At 46.7% G+C, this 19,167-nt stretch overlaps 1 protein-coding gene and 1 pseudogene across 1 annotated transcript in view; one reads left to right on the forward strand and one right to left on the reverse strand.

Moving 5' to 3' along the window:
- LOC147689488 (vomeronasal type-2 receptor 26-like) overlaps positions 1 to 19,167 on the reverse strand; it is a 112,328-nt gene that overhangs the window by 75,498 nt on the left and 17,663 nt on the right. The window lies entirely within an intron of this gene.
- LOC147689489 (uncharacterized) lies at positions 14,172 to 16,618 on the forward strand (annotated as a pseudogene).

Consider the following 19,167-nt stretch of genomic DNA (forward strand, 5'->3'; position numbering starts at 1 on the left):
AACATGGCCAGAAGGGTTTAGGGATCACTCTGTGGTGTTCTGGTCTGATAACATGACCGTGGTTGAGTGTATCAATAGTCAGGCAGCACGTTGCAAATTGATTCTGAGACTGCTCAAGGAAATTGTGTTGTTGTGCATGCAATTAAATGTACTGATTAGGGCGCGACACGTGCCGGGGGTGATGAACCAAGTGGCTGATGCGCTCTCTCGTTTCCGTATGCAGGCCTTCTGGGGTTTTCTGCCCACAGCGGACCCGGTGGCGGCACCCTTTCCCGAAGCTCTCTGGTCTCTCAGTGCCCCGAACTACAAGACCTCGTGGGAGAGAGTTTAGCACCCAGGACGAGGAAGGCATATGAAGGGGCGTTCCGTTCGTATTGGGCCTTTTTGGGTACTGCCGGGAGGGAGCTTTGGGGTCTGGAAGAGTGTGTAGTGAGATTCCTGCTCTCTTTACGTCACGCAGGCAAGTCAGTAGCTACGGCCCAGAGGCATCGGGCCGCCATTTCCTTCATGGCAAGGGCTCATGGGATCCAGGACCCGACAGCGTCTTTCGTTGTGCAGAAAGCGCTACATGGGTGGCAACGCCTTGAGGGTCGCAGAGTAGACGATAGGCACCCGATAGGTCTGGATAGGTTGGCCCTGTTATTATCCGTGCTACCGGCAACATGTTCATCCCAGTACGAAGCAGTATTGTTCAGAGCCGCATTTGCATTAGCATTCCATGGGGCTATGCGGGTAAGCGAATTAGTGGCAAAGAACAAGCAGGATACGATGGGGGGACTGTGCCGGGAACACATTCAGGTCAGGGAGGAAACAATGACGGTCTCGTTTGTCAGGTCCAAATCCGATCAGGATGCAATCGGGGACTGCGTAATCATACAGAGGATTCCCGGGTCTGCCATGTGCCCTGTTGAGTGCGTAGAGGAATTTTTAGCGCAGAGGGTGGCAGCATGGGGGGGGACCTTGTTAAGACACGCTGACGCCACCCCACTGACGAGGTTTCAGTTTCGGCGGGTGCTTGCGATGTCGATTTCTGCCGCGGGCTTGAACCCCGGCGACTTTGGGACCCATTCCTTTCGGATAGGGGCTGCTACGGAAGCTACAGCCAGGGGTCTGAATGTCGAACAAGTAAAACGTGTGGGGCGTTGGTCCTCGAACTGTTATAAGAGGTATGTGCGGTTGCACATGTTGTGAAGCTGTAATGATGTACTCACGCTTCTTGTTTTTGTTTGGTTTTCAGTTGCGCAAGCCTACGAGGCGGGGCGGACTGTCCAGTCGACCCGACACCGGGGGGCCAGCGGTCAGACATTACCGGCTGTGAAAAAGGAGGTGTGGGTCGTGGGCCACTCATACGTGAGGCGTGCCGCGGACGTATTCAAAGCAGGTGACATGATTCACGTGGCTGGGGAATACGGGTACAGTGTGTCCTTCTACGGAAAGGGCGGGCTCTGTATTGACCAGTTTTGATCATTTTTCGAGGGTTTGTTAGGGCGGACGAGGTCACCGCCGTCTGTAGTCATAGTACATCTTGGGGGCAATGATTTGGTGACCACTGGTAGACGACTTCTTCTTGAGGCGATGCTTTCCACGGTAAGTTGGTTGGCAAGAAGAGTTCCAGGGTGCACAATTGCAAGGTCCCATATGATCCCACGGAAAGTATGGCGGGGGGCTATTTCTGTTTCTGCTCTGAATCATTCAGTAAGGAAAATTAATAATAAAGTGAGTAGACTGTTCCGTTCAAGTACACTGCATTCTATTTCGCATGGTTGTATTAAAGGGGACAGTATGTATTCGGGGGATGGTGTTCATTTGTCCCGGATGGGGAACGAGTTACTCATAGGAGACCTGATAGCCTGGCTAAAGACTTTATGACATGACCTTTAGGCAGGAGTGTTGTGGGGGGTCCGGATAGCCGGTCAACTATCCGGCCTGTGGCGGTAAGGTCATGATCGGTGAGCAGTAATTCGAAGATCCCTATGAGGGGGCGTCACCCATTACGGATGGGAGCGCGCGGGGGAGGTGGCCAATTGGCCCCTCAACGGGGAGGCGGTCCTGTCTAAGGAGAGGCCGCCGGAAGGAAAGGAAAGGTGGTCAAGGCCCCTTCCTGGATAGGAGGGGCTACGGCCCCTCCTGGGGAATTTCCCGGGGCCAGGACATCTGCGACGGCAGATGGGTAAGTTGTGTGGGGTGCGGGAGGGGGTTTACGCTACCTTTTTAGACACCTCACACGAGTCCTCGAACGACCGTTAAATGGCGTCGAGTTTATTGGGACCCCCGTCAAGTACAAAGGGAAATTGGTAGATGCACTTGAGGTACGCCTCTGTGCGGTCGCTCCTCTCACAAGTGAGGGGGGTATTTCTGGTTTAGGGATCTGACACCGGTTACGACCTTGCCGTTGGCCCTTAACGTTAGGATGTACAATTTCAAGTCAAATGTTTTGTAGGATGTTAGATCGGCTAGGAGAACCTTTGTATTAGAGATCTGTTAAGGTTAGCCAAACATCGTAATGTGGAAATGAAATTGTACATTATATGAAACTGTTATTTTAATGTTTTCTTTTGTTTCATACTTTAATAAATACGGCAGGGAAGGGTGACTCCCTTCCCGCCTTCCAAAAGTTCAAGAACTGTTTCCGGTTTCCCAATTCTTGGGGATTGTGTTGAGAGGGGGTGGCGGGTATCTCGGCCATATGGAAAGGGGCGACCAATCGGTCCCCCCGAACGTATGGTGGAGTACCACGATCCCCCCGGGAAGCCATCTTGGGCGGGAGGCGAGTCTCGGCTGGTATGCCCGAAGCGGCGTAGCCGGGGCGCGCCTTTTTCCCGCCCTAGAGTGGGCTGGCCTAGACACCGACGCGGCCGGCCACGCCCTCGGAGGCAGGCGGGGGCGGGTTCACGCCCACCCTGAAGACGGATAAAAGGAGCGGAAGCCAAGAAAGCATCCTCTTGTTCCTGTGCTCTGAAGCTGCACCTCCCCGCTGCACGTGAGCTCGAGACGGAACGAAGAGCAATTTTGACCCACCCACCAGCCCCTGAGGACAGCGATTCGTTGTGAATACAGTTGATATATTATCCTTTTGTTTTCTCCGTTTTTTTTACAGGTTGTGATGATTGTCGTGAAATTTCTTAAAGATGCAATAAAGATTGGTTATTTTCAGTATGTTTTGAAAATAAAGTAATTTTGAACAAGGATTGATCAGTATTTACGCTTGATAATAAATGTTGTTTTGCTTTGTTAATCTTAGTAACTTAGGTAGAACTGTCGTATTTATTTTGGTCGGGCGGTAAGGTCATGATCGGTGAGCAGTAATTCGAAGATCCCTATGAGGGGGCGTCACCCATTACGGATGGGAGCGCGCGGGGGAGGTGGCCAATTGGCCCCTCAACGGGGAGGCGGTCCTGTCTAAGGAGAGGCCGCCGGAAGGAAAGGAAAGGTGGTCAAGGCCCCTTCCTCGATAGGAGGGGCTACGGCCCCTCCTGGGGAATTTCCCGGGGCCAGGACATCTGCGACGGCAGATGGGTAAGTTGTGTGGGGTGCGGGAGGGGGTTTACGCTACCTTTTTAGACACCTCACACGAGTCCTCGAACGACCGTTAAATGGCGTCGAGTTTATTGGGGCCCCCGTCAAGTACAAAGGGAAATTGGTAGATGCACTTGAGGTACGCCTCTGTGCGGTCGCTCCTCTCACAAGTGAGGGGGGTATTTCTGGCTTAGGGATCTGACACCGGTTACGACCTTGCCATTGGCCCTTAACGTTAGGATGTACAATTTCAAGTCAAATGTTTTGTAGGATGTTAGATCGGCTAGGAGAACCTTTGTATTAGAGATCTGTTAAGGTTAGCCAAACATCGTAATGTGGAAATGAAATTGTACATTATATGAAACTGTTATTTTAATGTTTTCTTTTGTTTCATATTTTAATAAATACGGCCGGGAAGGGTGACTCCCTTCCCGCCTTCCAAAAGTTCAAGAACTGTTTCCGGTTTCCCAATTCTTGGGGATTGTGTTGAGAGGGGGTGGCGGGTATCTCGGCCATATAACATGTGTATCCAAAAACAAAATACAGATTTCAGCCTTATTTATTGCCTCTAGTTTTCAAAGGCAAATTTCTGTGGAAAACATGCACATTAAGGGTTGCCTTTCCTTAAACCTTTGTTTTTAAAAAAAAATTGGAAGAAACAAAAAGTCTTCCCTTCCATAAATAACCCAAGACTTTTATTTTGTTATGGCAAGGGAACGAAATAGAGAATAAACTATAGTTGGTCACCATGGAGTTTAAAGAAGGGATAGTTCTTCACCAGATTAGATATTTACCCAGACCCTCATTCTCCAATGTGATGAACTAGGCTAAAATTCTTCTGGTGCCTGCACCCTGTCACAGAATATCACCCCAAAACATGGAAGCGCCCAAACACCAGATTGAGTTGAACCCCACAGTAAGCCTTATTTCTTCAGGGCCTCAGAATTTCTTTTGCTTTGCTCATGGAAATTGTGGGATATAGGAGAGATATGGTGTCACCATTAAGAAAGGGTAGTATTTAAATTTGCATATCAATTATGTTTAACCTTTTAGACATATGATATGCTAGCTTGAACTTATGCTTTACATTTGAAGCCGAATTCAACAGCTTAGGTAAGTAGGTTTTCGTAGTTGTAACTTTAAAGGGTGATCTAGCAAGCTGTAAAGATTTTCTAAAACAGTGGAGCGTATTTAGTTTTTTAATGTACATGTTTATGAAACGATTACACAAATGAAACATTTGTTAGTTTTAAATTTCCCAAGAAGTATAATTCACCAATAGTTTTCTCTGTATATGTTTTTCCATTAACAATCCCAGTTCCATCACCCGCCCAGGATATCACTACTGTTCCCCATGTCATAAAACCTTAGGATGTTCAATAACTGAAACAGCTAATATGGGTTTACTTACAGGGGACATCTTTTGATTGGATACCACTCTAGGTAAATACGCTGCCTTGGGACTATTCGCAAAACAGACCGCTACTGACCATTGTTGCTTCTGTTTTAATAAAAAAATGTTTAAGGTGTTTACTGTTTTTGTTGCGATGTATATATTTATAAGTTATTAAAGTGTTATAATCCTACTACTTTGTTGGAGTGCTATATATTTTTAATGTGACACATAATTGTGAAGACTTTGATGTACAAAAAGGCATCCCTGGAAACTTTCGCTTCAGGCTCGGTCTTACACACCCTCACAGTGAGAATCCCCTCCCCAATCACAATACAGGATGGTTATCAGATAGTAGGAACGCGTGTGGTGTGACGGATCTCATCGGGTGGGGGCCTTGATCTACCGTAACTCCTTTGAAGAGGGGTGATTCTTTACAGTTGAGACCATAAACTACATCCGCAGGGCTACGTGATAGCCTGGGACCGGCCTGGACAATCAGACACAAAGGAAGAGGAATGTCAGAGGGTGCGGTAGTGAATAGGGTGAAAGGGTGGTGTCGGGCGGGCACAGGGTGTGATTCTCAGGGAAGAGCAGCGCAGATGGGGGGAGGTTTATGGCCCATGCATAAGACAGAGAGCGGGGGTGACCAGTGCGTGGGGGAGATGCTTGCAAGGGTGGGGAGCCATGCTGAGGATCGGCGGCGTGCAGAGAGTGGGTCTGGTCAAGGCATCTAAAATGGCTGCCGTGCACGACAAAACTGTGGCATTGGAAAAAAAGCCAGATGGCGCAGACAATGTTTATCAATACGGATTAATTTATAACAATTATTTTTAACAATATATTTACTCGCAGTGTCAAAATAGCGGTCAACACTTCCTGATTTCCTTCGAATCGAACGTTAACAGACGTCATGCAGCAAAAAAAAAAAAAAAAAACGCTCACGCGCAGCCGCTGGAAGACAAGTATCAACATATATGTGCCTCCTCAGCCACCCTCAGAAAACATAGGGGGGTCAGGATACGTCTCCCGTACCCCCTTATACCCATTTCTCACATTGTTTTTCCTCCATCTTGTAATTTAATTAAATCGAAACACAAAATGGCGAATTCACGTTTTGCGTACCGGTTCGCGAACCGGAAAGCGCTTCTACCGCAAAAAAATCAATATTTTTTTATTTGCCCCACGGGACCCTTTAATAACCCCAACATCATTCCTAGGGGGTCAAGAAGGGTCTACCTTGCCCCCTTTCATTAAATTCCCCCTTCGTTTTTCTCCTCCTCTTGTCTCTCGATCCTACCGAGAGACAAGATGACGGCCGCTCCGGACTGTTTAGAATGTTGACAGACACCGGAGAGCCAATCAGCTGCGCTACGCAAAGTTCCGTAACGCGAAAAGTACGCGAACCGGATCGCTACCCGGGACGCTGTCACAGATATATACATTTTTTAAAACGTTAATTTCTCAAAATCCACTGGAGCACATATATTGAGACCCAGCAAAGGCACATCGGGCTAACAGTCCCTACAATTTTGCCAAGTTTCGTGCAAATCCATTCAGCCGTTCGAGCTAAAAGGGAGGCCAAACGCCCTATGGAAAACTCAAGGTTAAAAATGTTTTTTTCTCGGCCCCCCCTTGACGAAACCCCCCCAAATTTTCGGAGGCTGCTCAGAAACAAATTGTGCCATTTTCCTGAAAATTTCAGCCGATTCCGTCCACAAACGCCAAAGTTATTAGACATAGAATTTTCAAAAGTTACATAGAGAAAAAATCCTAACTATATATACCTACTGGCGACCGCCAGTAGGTAATATATATATATATATATATATATATATATATATATATATATATATATATATATATATATATTACTATTCTGCTCCTTTACATTTCCTACTCCATGGACACAACAGACATGGACCTCAATCGTTGATGGCTTTGCCCCCCTGTGTTGTGTCTGGAGTCAGGGCTCACACTGAAAATGAAGGTTGTTGTGCACTTGCAAAGTGTCCCCCAGAACTGGTTTGGACTGGGCTCAGTGCCCTGGGCCCAAAAGAGAACAAATACATTTACTGTATAAAAAGAGGGTCTCAGACCTCAGACTTTTAGATCCTTTGCCAAGGAAAAGTGCTGTAGAAGCTGAGGAGGAATACTGCCCCTGTGCTGTTTACAGTTTGGGGTTGGCCTGCAGTGGCTAGTTGTTGCCACGGAAAGGAGAAAGGACTTTGCTGTGTCCCTTGCTTGAGGAAGATCTCGAAGGGCTTGACCCTGAGCTTGATTCCTTCTGAGGTCTCAGGGACACAAAGACTTCACCACCAGTTCCCCTGAAGTTCCTTGCTGGGATTTCGCTCCTGCTAGGAGGTGCCAGCTATTGTTTTGGACCTCTGCAGGCTGTTTGCCACTTGAAGCTGGGAAAAGTAACTCTACTTTGAGAAGCACGACACATCCGCACCTGTTTCCCATGCATCGCCAAAGAAATTGTCGCAGCGCCTTCCCACGGCTCAATAAATCACCTCACGGTGCATCAAGTGCACCGATCTCCGAAGTCGGAGATCACAGCACCGATTTTGACGCAAGGCCTGCTTTGTGGCTGCAAAAACACACGCATCATCACAGATCATTGCATCCCATCGAGGCGCCAAGTCTGTCACATCATTGGGGAACGCAGTAAGAAACTGATGCATCACCTCCTCTCCAGTAAGAAACTGACGCATCCCCTTCCCTGAGTGTAAGGAACCAACACATCACCTGCCCTGTGACCCTTTTTGTTTGTGTGCGTGACACATTCAAGGTACTTTGTGTGAAAACTGCAATTTGCTTTGAACTGCAATATTTTTACCATTTGAAAGTCATATTTTTATACTGTATTGTGGATTTTTTACATTTTGCTCTTGTTTGGTTTAGAAAAAGATTACACATTTTTCTAAACTGTTGTGGTGTCCTTTTGTACTGTTTTCACTGTATTACGGTAAGTGTTCACAAATGCTTTACACACTGCCTCTGAGATAACACTGTCTACTGGTGCCAAGCTACCAAGGGGGCGAACAGGGGTTATTTTAGAAGTGCATCTCCCTTAACCTGACTAGAAGCAAGGGTCCCTTATAGAGATGCCTATTTCTAACATTGGTGATTAGCGGTGAATATGCGGTGAATAATGTGGAATTTGGTTGTTGGAACTCTGGTTAATTGTTGCATCTGTTGGGCCTTTTCAAAATGGAAGTCAACTTTTGGCACCTGCCCATCTACAAGATGAGGGAACTAAAAGTATTTTGTAAGGAGAGGGGGCTACCTGTGAAGAGGTGATCCACAAGGCAGGATCTTGAGGCAGTCCTGCATAGCTATGAGGTACTACGCTGGAAAGCAACACTAGCAGATGACTCTGAGGAGGAATCTGAGGGGGAGGATATCAAGCCAGGATACCAAGGGGGCAGTGGTCCTGAGGAGCAAGCATTGGGAAAAATTGTCTCATGAAGTGAGGAATCTGATTCGTGCTTGTGACCAGAGGCTGAGGCTGCTGGACCGGGAGCGCGAGGAGACAGATCAATCAATCAATCAATCAATCAATCGATCAGGGATTTTTAAAGCACGCTACTTACCCGTGAGGGTCTCAAGGTGCTGGTGGGGAGGGGGCAGCTCAGGTTCAGTCAAAGAGCCAGGTCTTGAGGCTCCTCCTGAAGGCATGCCAGGTGGGGGAGCATCTAATGTTGACTGGGAGCTTGTTATAGGTTTTGGCTGTGACGTAGGAGAAGGCTCTTCTACCTGCTCCGGTTCTGCGGATGTGGGGCATCTCTGCGAGGGCGAGGTCGGCGGAGCGTAGGTTTCTCTTGGGTACCTGGAAGGAGACACTCTCATTGAAGTATTTGGGTCCGATGTTGTGGAGGGATTTGTAGGTGTGAGTGAGCAATTTGAAGGTTACTCTCTTCTCGATGGGGAGCCAGTGGAGGTCTCGTAGGTGTTGGGTCATGTGTTTGTGTCGTGGGTTTCTGAGGTTTAGTCTGACTGTGGTGTTCTGGATGGTTTGAAGTCTACGTTGGAAAGTTCTGTTTATTCTGCCGTAGAGGGTGTTGACCTAGTCCAGTCTGCTTGTTATGAGAGCGCGGGTGACAGTTTTACTGCATTCGGGGGAAATCCATTTGAAGGTCTTTTGGAGGATCCGAAGGAGGTTGAAGCTGGTGGAGGCAATGCCGTTGATCTGGCGGGTCATGTGAGGGAGGAGTCAAGGATGAAATTGAGGTTCTGTGTGTGGTCTGCAGGGGTGGGTGGGCTCCCGAGGGCAGAAGGTCACCAGGAGTTGTCCCAGGTGGATGTACCGAGGATGAGGATTTCATTCTTCCCAGAGTGGAGCTTCAGGCAGCTCTTTGTCATCATAGAGGGAGCCTTTGCTGAAAAAGAAATGTGTGTAGCTCTGGAAGTAAGCTTTGCTGGGCTGGAGGTGAAGTCCAGCACAGATGGTGGCAGTAAAAAGGTGGTATGTAGTTCTGAGGGAACAGTACACACACCCAGAGATGTGGCACCTGACTTGATGTAGGGGGTTGACATACAGAAGGGGGTTCAGGTTGATGAGGTAGCTCCATTGGTGCGCAGTGTCCCCAAACTGAATTAGAGAACTGGCACAGGGGATCATATTCCTAGTAGTGGGAGGGACACTTTACTGACACTAGATGAGAGATGCAGGGAAAAGGGTTCCCCCTTGCTAGAAATCCTGGTCTGTGAGTGTGGAGACCACCCGGAATAGTGTAGGTTGAGTGACAAAGACAGTCAGACACTGTCATACCAATCTCAGGAGAGTTATGTGTGGTACTTTTGAGAGGCACTGGATAGAGAGGCAAAGGGTATCTTGGTTAACACCTGTGTTGGGGCTGTGTGATTCAATTGGTGGAGAGCATATTTGAAGTCCCTGTTTTCCCGAGCTATGCCAATACCTGGTGGAGCGTGAGTTCTCTGATCCCTGGGAGCTCACACTGGAGGCAGACCTTTTGGTGGATTCTATAGGGTGTCAAGAGGCATCTGGGGGTGGCTTGAAGGAGGTGGCTCAGGTTTGCCCCAACCAAGTGAGGTCGGGAGGGTTGTGATGTCACAGATAGGTCCTAGAGTGGTGGAAGGGTGTGATGGGCCCCATGTCTTGACTCAGAGGAGAAGGAGTTGGGGTGGGCTGTGTCCTGAGGTGCCTGAAACCCAGTCTCAAGGCGTGGTTGGTTCCATAAGGGAACACCAGGAGGGGGCCTAGTCTGTACAGGGAGGCCATAACCTGAGGCTGATCCAAATGTGTAAGTTGATCTTTGGGATACTGCTGTAACTAGCATTCTACCAGTTCTGTTGACTGGCAGCCCCTCTGCATTTGTGGGGGTGTATGTGAGTCCAGAGATAGGGGATAGGGGGGATGCAGTCCCCAGTGGAAGGAACAGTGGGTCTGGGGTTGCCAGCTCTGATATCAGAGCCCCCAGGACTAACCCTGGTGAGGCCACTTCCGGCCTGGGGAGTCTTCATGCTCTGTCAGGTGGACAAGAGGTAGGAGGACTACACCAGGCAGACTTTTACACAGAGGAGTGTGTTTCCCTTCGGGGGTGTTGGTGTAGTACCCCAGAAGTCCTAGGTTGCCAAGCAAAGGTCCAGCCTAAGGGTATAAACCCTGGGTTGGAGGGCCAGTTTCAGGGTGTCCCCCCTGACTCGAAGGAAGGGGAGACTGCTAACAGTACCCCTACTGGGTTGTCTTCTCTGGGAACCTATCTAGGTGGGAGGGTGCAAGGCCCCAGTATGGGTTCGGGGAGAGAGCAACCTCACCCCTGACCTCTGCCCAGTCTAAGGGTACAGACCCTAGGCTGGGATCCAAGTTACAGGATAGAACCCCTGAACTGGGGGTCGAATTGTGCAGGACACCTGCCACAGCTGCCCTGACAATTTTGCAACGGGGTACCGCTCCATGGGTCTGGACAAATGTACATATCTCTGCCAACTAGAGACTCACATTTCTAACTGATTCCAACCTATGGGCCTCAAACTGGTGGTCACAAGAAGTTAGTATTGCCCCAACCACAAAGATGATTGTTAAACATCTTAGAGTGTTCCTGGGCCAATCCCTGTCTATGGAAGCTCAGGTCTGAAAAACTGGGGAACCTTGTTTTTAAATGTTACGTTTGTGAAGAAGTGCCATCCTGCTTCTTCCTTTGTCCAAGCCTTAGTGGCGAGTCTCTTGGATTATGTCAATGCTTTACTCACTTCTATCAATGAGTCCTAGTTGACAAAACTACAGGTGGTGCAAAAAACAGCAGATTTCATAGCTGCAAAGCTCCTGCAAAGTCCTCAACCGCTTCTCTTTTACAATCTTTACATTGATTGCCAGTTTGTAAGAAAATAGTCTTTAAGATCTGTTGTATGACTCACAAAGTCCTAATACGGAAGGGCCCAAAATGCTTAACCTCGAGGCACACTCTATAAAGTCCTAAAAAGGCTCTGTGCTCACATGAAAAAAGGGTGCTTGTCATCCCTTGTGTTAAAAAGTCTTGCTTAGAGGGAAGAGCTTTCTCCTCTCTAGATTCTCTCTACTGGAATGCTCTCCCTGTTCATTTATGTTTCTGTACGATTCATCTCAAATTTAGTAAATCACTTAAAACTGAACTGTTTTAGGGATAGTTTTTGTGGTGAGAGCGGTATGGTGTCAGGAGGCTCCTTGTGCCGAGATAAGTTAACCCTCTGGGGGGTTTTTGTGTACAATATTAATTATTGTAACATAATATGTAGAATTTCATAAGGATACCATCAGGTCCGGGCATTCCCTACTAGGCTGTGTTTAATAGTAGAAACAACCTTGTCTAGACTGACCTTTGTCTCTGTAATGACTTTATCAGTACATTAAATTGTTTGATTGGAGGTCCAGAGTAGTATTTGTTAAACGTGCCACCCAAGGATGTGGACAAGCATGAGTGTTGAGAGAAGAGAGCCTTCTAGTTAAAAATGTAAACTGAACCGAAATGTACACATGCCAGAATTTAGATCGGTGTTCTATATCACAAGCCTGATTTTCTACTACCCCAAGATAAAATGTATTGTTCTCTGATTTTCTGCCTTTTCTTCCTTGTCCAGATGAATTGGTCCCAGTGTCTGTACCTGACCCAGTCAAGTCAAACTGGCTATGTAACCGGAACAGCTTTCAAAGGCAGAGAAAATTGATGCACTGTCTAGCATAGTGCCTGTACGTGGCTGTGCCTTGCTGCAAAAGAAAGCCATCAACAAGCAATTCTCAACCCACCTCGTGCATCACCACCTGCTAGACAATCCCCAATCAGGACTCAGTAAGAACCACAGCACCAAAACACCACTCATGGCAGCCACTGATGACATCCAGACCATCGTGGACTGAGGAAAAACAGCTGTCCTCATTCTTGACCTCGCAATGGCTCTGGGCACTGTATCCAACAACACGCTCATCAGAAGACTCCATAACATTGTCATCAACGGATCCACGCTTACCTGAATCTGCTCCTTCCTCACAAGAACAACACAAAGGATCAGACTGCCTCTTTCACATCAGAAACCAAGCACCTGATCTGCAGAGTCCTTCAGCCCTATCCAGTTCAACATCTGCATGACACCGCTCACCAACATCATCCAATCACAAGACATCACCGTCATCCCCTGTGCCGGTGACACCCAACTCATCCTCTCCCGGATGGGAAATACAACTGCTACTAGAACTAACTTCACCAAATGCATGTCAATGGTAGCAGCATGGATGCAAACCATCTGTCTTAAACTCAACTCTCACAAGACAGAGGTACTGATCTTTGCAACCAGGACCTTTTCATAGGGCTACAACTTTCGCCCATTGGAGCTAGGACCAACATCTACCAACCATGCAGAAAACCTGGGGGTCTTCCTAGAGGAAAGAATGATGGCACAAGTCAATGCAGAGAGTGCCTCCTGTGGTTCTGAAAATTCTGGACTCGTGCAACAAACTTTGTCGTAGCATGACGATTTTTATATCAAAAGACCGATAATGACTAGTACACTATGCACAAGCATTTTCGTCATAATCGAGTAACGATTATGCCTCGAAATCATCATTTTCGTTTTTGAACCCTTGGGTTCCATTTTATGCTTGGCGGCCATTTTGTGAGTTGCCCTTCACATAGGCTTGTAACCACAGCTGAATTCGATATCAAAGGACACATACAACTTAATTGACTTTTCTGTGACCTAGGCAAGCTGGAACCATTGCCCCAAGCCAAACCTGTTTGGTCAGTTCCTCTCCCAGTGGCCGAACGAGATAGCATCAAAGCACAACAGGCCATAAACTGCTCCCATCGCACACACACCCCCTCCCAAATCTTGCTCACACCTGTCCCTGTTCTTTTCTCTTCTTTTGCTTTGTGATGAGGAGGAGCCCGGTTTTATTGAGGGTATACCAATATCTGATGGAAACATTGGGCCTTGCCGGGTAATTTATTACGAACTGGACACACTGAAATGTAGACTTGTCATCATGACTTTGCTGTTTCTTTGTAGTGAAAATATGTGAATAGCCCACTGTAAATCTAAGAATGTTTGCACTGTAAATCTAAGAATGTTTGCCTGCAGCTTAATATTTAGTATAAAAAGAGGAGCCTGGCTTTGTAAGGTTGAGCAGTCTCCTGAGAATATACACACCGTGCTGTTGTACTTCTAGGACGCTTGTTACTTGGTTGCAGCCAATAAATTTGATCCTTGACTTCACCTAGAAGACTCGTGTTTCTGTGGTCTGAATCAGGAAAGTACTCGAGGTCTTTGGGTGTTGCCCCTCACAACGCTGGGTTACCGGATCAGTACCGGTTCTGAAAAACCCAGTACCTCAGTTGGCGCCCAACGTAGGGCGGTATCAGCGGTACCGGTCCAAGCCAGAGGTTCGTGAGGAGCTTTGTGTGAAAATTCCGGAGGACGGCCAGCCACTTCAGCGACCCCTGTATGTCGACGTGGTTCCGAAGGTCTTTGCTGCGAGGTTCCCCGCATCCCGACGGCTACGAAGGACTGCTGCCCTGACTATCGCCCTGATTTGGACCCTTGATGTTTGGTAGAGCGAAACAATAGACGAGTCTTCTGGTGACGTCATCGATATTTCGGTTAAGTATAAGTGGAGCATCTCCCAGTCCTTAGTTTGTTTGGTGTCCCCTTTGGGACCACTTTGATTTGGAACTTGCGCAAGCGCCAAAGCCGAAGGACTCGTGTATTCACGAGAATATCGTAATCGATAATCCTTTGAAGTTTGAAGCTAGACTAAAGAGCGAAGATGCCTGGTCTTAGCAGACTTGGAAATTTGTTTTGTCTTGGTTGTAATAATAGGGACTCCCGATTGGAGGACTCGTGTCCGGTTCCTCCGATTGGAACTCCAACCTATGAACTATATGTGAAACATGGGGTAGGCCCCATCACATAAAATGAAGTCTGGATCAAATACACCAGAAAAGATGGTGTCTTAAAATGGCCCCAATATGGTAGCTTTGATATGGAAATCCTAGATAATCTCAAAGTTAAACTTTTTAAGAAGAAAGCCCGGCCGGCGATGTTTGACTCTTTCCGCCTATGGCGTAAGGAGGCCAAACAAAAGGAAATAAAATTAGCGAAGAAAAATAAGAGAGAAAGGGTTATCTCAATAATGCAAGCTGCTATGCAGTATAAAGACAATGAAGAAGAACAGATGAGTGAGCAGTTGCACAGGCAACGTAAAATGGTAATAGATAAATGCTACCCAGTTTTGCCGCATCTTCAGCAAGAAGCAGCAAAAGAGATTGAAAAAGACCCCCTAATGTCGCATTTGTTAAGTTCACCACCACCCTATGCGCAAAATGCTACAGCGCCTCCACAACCTTTAGTTGTGCAACCCCTGGTTGTTGTGCCTCCTGTTCCTCCACAGCACCCACAAGCTATTCTTCAGCTGGCTCCTATTCCTCCGGAGCAGCCTTCCCAAGGGTCACCGGCTTTTACACCTGCTCTTCCTATACTTCCTACAACTTTAACTACTGTATCGACTACCACTCCTGGTACTCCTCCTCCTACTGCCTCTGCATCTGCCTCGTCTCATCCTGCCTTCCCACTTGTCTTTTCCTTGACTTCTCCGTCTGTCCGCCAGAGAGTGGCAAGCACTGTTTCTAGTCTTCTATACCCTTTGTTTGGAGCGGCAAGCCCGACTCATGCCCCTGAACACAAGCAGTTGCGTAGTCAACAGCCTGATTCAAGGGAAAAGGAAACATTAAGTCATTTGGCACATAGATGGGTGACTAACCCGATGATATATGATTTAGAATCTGTTATGGATGTCTTCCATCTGTGGGAAGCATCAAACCAGAGGTACGTTTTCGAGAAAATGTGTGTTTTCCTATGCGAAGATTTAGAAGAAAATGATTTGGACTCTAATCCGCCTGAGTTGAATCATGTACGGTTCGAATTTTCAAAAGGTACAATTGTGGGTTCAGATGTTAGGAAAGCCATTGCGACATTGTTATCAATTAGGACTGAAGGTGTTTCCAAGTCGTTGTTTGATTATGATTCCTCCGTCAAGAAGAAGGGAAGACAATATCCCATGAGAGAGGTCCCCCCAGTTTGGAGGGAAGGGGACGCAAATGCTGTTCCCGCCGTTTTGCCACATTTTCAGCGTGTGTGGGTACACGTCCCATGGAAGCGAGCTGAAGTTTTGGCCCTTAAACAGACATTGCCTGATCCCCGTAAAAATCCTGCAGGATATTATAAGGAGTTATCACAGACTGCAAGCTCCTGTATCATGAATTTAGCCGACGTAGACATGTTGTTTGGAAATGTTGTTCCACAGCCTTTATGGGGAAAGATTCGTCATGCGGATCATGATCAAGAGCTAGGCGACACATGGGTGAATATTGCCGCTGCTGATGCTAGACAAGTTGGTGGTGCTAAAGCTGAGCCTTTAGTAGCAGAACTTCCTGGTAGGATTATTACATATATGAAGACTTTGATGCCCGAATTGCGTGTTAATTGGGATAAGTTGTCTACATGTAAGCAGAAGAAAGATGAAACGTGTCCGATTTCTTCACCAGGTTTGAAGAAACGTTTGTCGACCACAGTGGTCAAGATATGAGCACAGAAGGTGGTCAGCGACTGTTCGTCGATAAATTCATGCACAATCTACTTCCAGATTTGTGTAAGAAGTTGAAGGATTCAGAGAGCTCATGGGCAGTTTCTTCTTCAGCACAGATATTGGCTACCGCGCAATATTATGAAAATAGAGACAAAGATGAGAAAGATAGAGCAGAAAAGAAAACTAAAGAGTTGAAAACTAAGGTCCTGTTACAGCAAGCATACCCGCCACGTGGTGGTAGTGGTCAGAATAACGGCGGTCAGAATAACTATCAGAATAATTATCAGCAACCTCAACAGTTTCAAAAGCCAAGAGTAGAGTATGCTCAGCCACTCGTTCCTGAGGGTCCCAATCAGTGTTCGTATTGCAAGGAAGAGGGTCATTTTAAGTATAGTTGCCCTATCCTGTTACAACGCGCAAATGGTGTGTCAAACACAAGAGGTAGAGGTGTTCAGCAAACACCTAGAGGTAGAGGACGTGGAAATGTCCCTCAGAATGCACGCTCCCTTCCGCCTCAGAATTCGATAAATAGGTTTGATCAGCAGAATAACGCATCTGGTAGGACAGCTCAGTACTACGCTGATGATTATTATGCAGAAGATGAGTATATGGAAGGTAATGATTGCTAGGACAGCCATAGACAAAGAGAGGGAGTTGTTTCAGTTCCAGTAGATCAGAGTGGACCATACGTTGAGGTGATTACATCAGGTGTGTCAGAACCTTTTCTGTTGGATACTGGTGCTACAACGAGTTCTATGATGCACTCAAAACTCCCTGATGCACCTTTGTCTGGCAAAATGAATGTTTCTGTAGGTTTTTCTGGCGCCCCGGTTAGGAACCCGATTTCATGTCCTATGTCCCTGTCTGTTGGTCCTTGTGAATTCGAAGCACCCCTTATTCTAACAAAAGGTTGTGGTGAAAACTTGTTGGGATTGGACCTGTTAAAAAGATTGTATGCAACTCTGTACTGTCCTCCTGCGGGAGTACAACTTACACTAGCTAAGAAAGTGGTTTCTCCAATGTATTTGTCAAGGGATAAAATTCCGACAGAATTGCTGTCTCTACCTGATATTCTTTGGGCTACTGGTCCTAACGATGTGGGCCTCTTGGAAATACCACCATATGTTGTGACATTAAAAGCTAATGTTAGGATGCCACAAATTCCCCAATACAAAATTTCTAGTGAAGGTGAAAAAGCGTTGTTAGCGATCATTTATGATTTGATTGAAAAAGATGTGATTGAAGAGACAAGAGGCAACGTTTGCAATAGTCCTGTTCTGCCTGTCTTAAAACGAACTGGATCCTCTCAGCCACCTGTGTACAGATTTGTGATTGATCTTAGAGAGGTCAATAAAATAGTTGTGCCACAATTTCCAGTTGTTCCTGACATTACTGCCCTGTTGACTATGATCCCAGCCTCTGCAACTTGGTTTTCGGTGATTGACTTGAAGAATGCTTTCTTCAGCATCCCAATTGCTGAAGAAAGTAGGGATATTTTTGGTTTCAGTTTAGGAGGACGAAGCTTCAGCTTTAAACGCGCTCCCCAGGGCTACTGTGAAAGTCCATCAATATATAGTCAAGCTCTAAAAACACAGCTTGACACGATTGTTTTACCTGAAGGCGCTACACTCATTCAGTATGTTGATGACTTGCATATTGCTGCAGATTCTGAGGAAATTTGTAAAGAAGCAACGTTGTCATTGTTGCGTCATTTGTGTGATCTGCATCACAAAGTGTCCCTGTCTAAATTACAATATTGTCAACAAGAAGTGACCTACTTAGGTCATCTCTTATCGAAGGAGGGAAGGAAACTGACCCCAGAAAGAATTCAGGCAATAGCAAATTTAAGTGTGCCAAAAACACTGAGAGAAGTGCGTGCTTTCTTGGGTATTACATCGTACTGTAGACAGTGGATTCCAAATTTTTCTTTACTGGCCAAACCATTGGTGGCATTAACATGTAAAGATACACCCAATCCTGTGCCTTGGTCTGAAGAGTGTCAGAAAAGTTTTTCTGAATTGCGCACAGCATTATGTTCGGCTCCTGTGTTGGGTACCCCCGACTACAGTAAGCCTTTTACATTGTATGTCCATGAGCAAGAAGGTTGTGCATTATCAGTGTTGACACAGTTGTATGGAGACAAGCAGCGTCCATGTGCATATTTTTCGTCGACTCTGGATCCAGTAGCTAAAGCATTGCCAAGTTGTTTAAGAGCAACAGCGGCAGCAGCTGTTTCGATTCGACAGTCTGCTGGCTTAGTGATGAATAACACGTTAGTGGTCATGGTTCCACATGCAGTGGACACGTTATTGAACAGAACCAAGACACAGCACTTAACTAGCGCTCGATTGTCTGGTTACGAACTAACTTTGTTAGCGAGCCATGTGCACATCAAAAGATGTAGTACACTAAACCCAGCCACGTTGTTGCCAATTCCAGTTGCGGCAGAGAATGCTGGAGAACAGCATGATTGTTTTCTTAGAACAGAAGAAGAAACAAAAGGGAGAATAGAGCTCCAAGATACTCCGCTTGCTGAATGCGATGGTACCTTATGGGTGGATGGTTCATGCTTTAAGCTTCCGAATGGTGACACGACTGCAGCATATGCTGTCACCACTTTGCATACAGTCGTTGAAGCTGCACGTATTCCACATAACTCAGCTCAAGCGGCAGAATTGATTGCACTTACGAGGGCGTGTGTGTTGTCAAAAGGAATGAAAATAAATGTGTACACTGACAGTCAGTATGCATTTGGTGTGGCTCATAGTTTTGGACGTCTGTGGCACGAATGTGGGTTTCTGACTTCGCATGGAGCCAAGATCCAGCATGGTCAGTTGGTGAATGAGCTTCTTGAATCACTGACCTTGCCTCTACAAGTTGCGATTGTAAAATGTAGTGCTCACAAGAAGGTGACTGATGATGTCGGTCGTGGGAATGCATTTGCTGATGAAGTCGCGAAAGAAACAGCAAGGAATGTGATGAGCAGAATGTATTTTGCAGGCCCTGCAAGATGAGTTGGTGATGTTGGAATGTGTGAGGACACGATAGAGAGTGTGAAATCGATTCAATCTGAGGCTACAGAGAAAGAGTTGAGCACGTGGAGAGAAAGTACGGGTGGAATGGATGCAAATGGTTGTTGGGTTGAGTTGTCAGAGCATCAGAGATGGCTGCTACCCGA

Source organism: Lissotriton vulgaris, chromosome 10, assembly GCF_964263255.1.
Source record: "Lissotriton vulgaris chromosome 10, aLisVul1.2, whole genome shotgun sequence".
In the NCBI taxonomy this organism is placed as follows: domain Eukaryota; kingdom Metazoa; phylum Chordata; class Amphibia; order Caudata; family Salamandridae; genus Lissotriton; species Lissotriton vulgaris.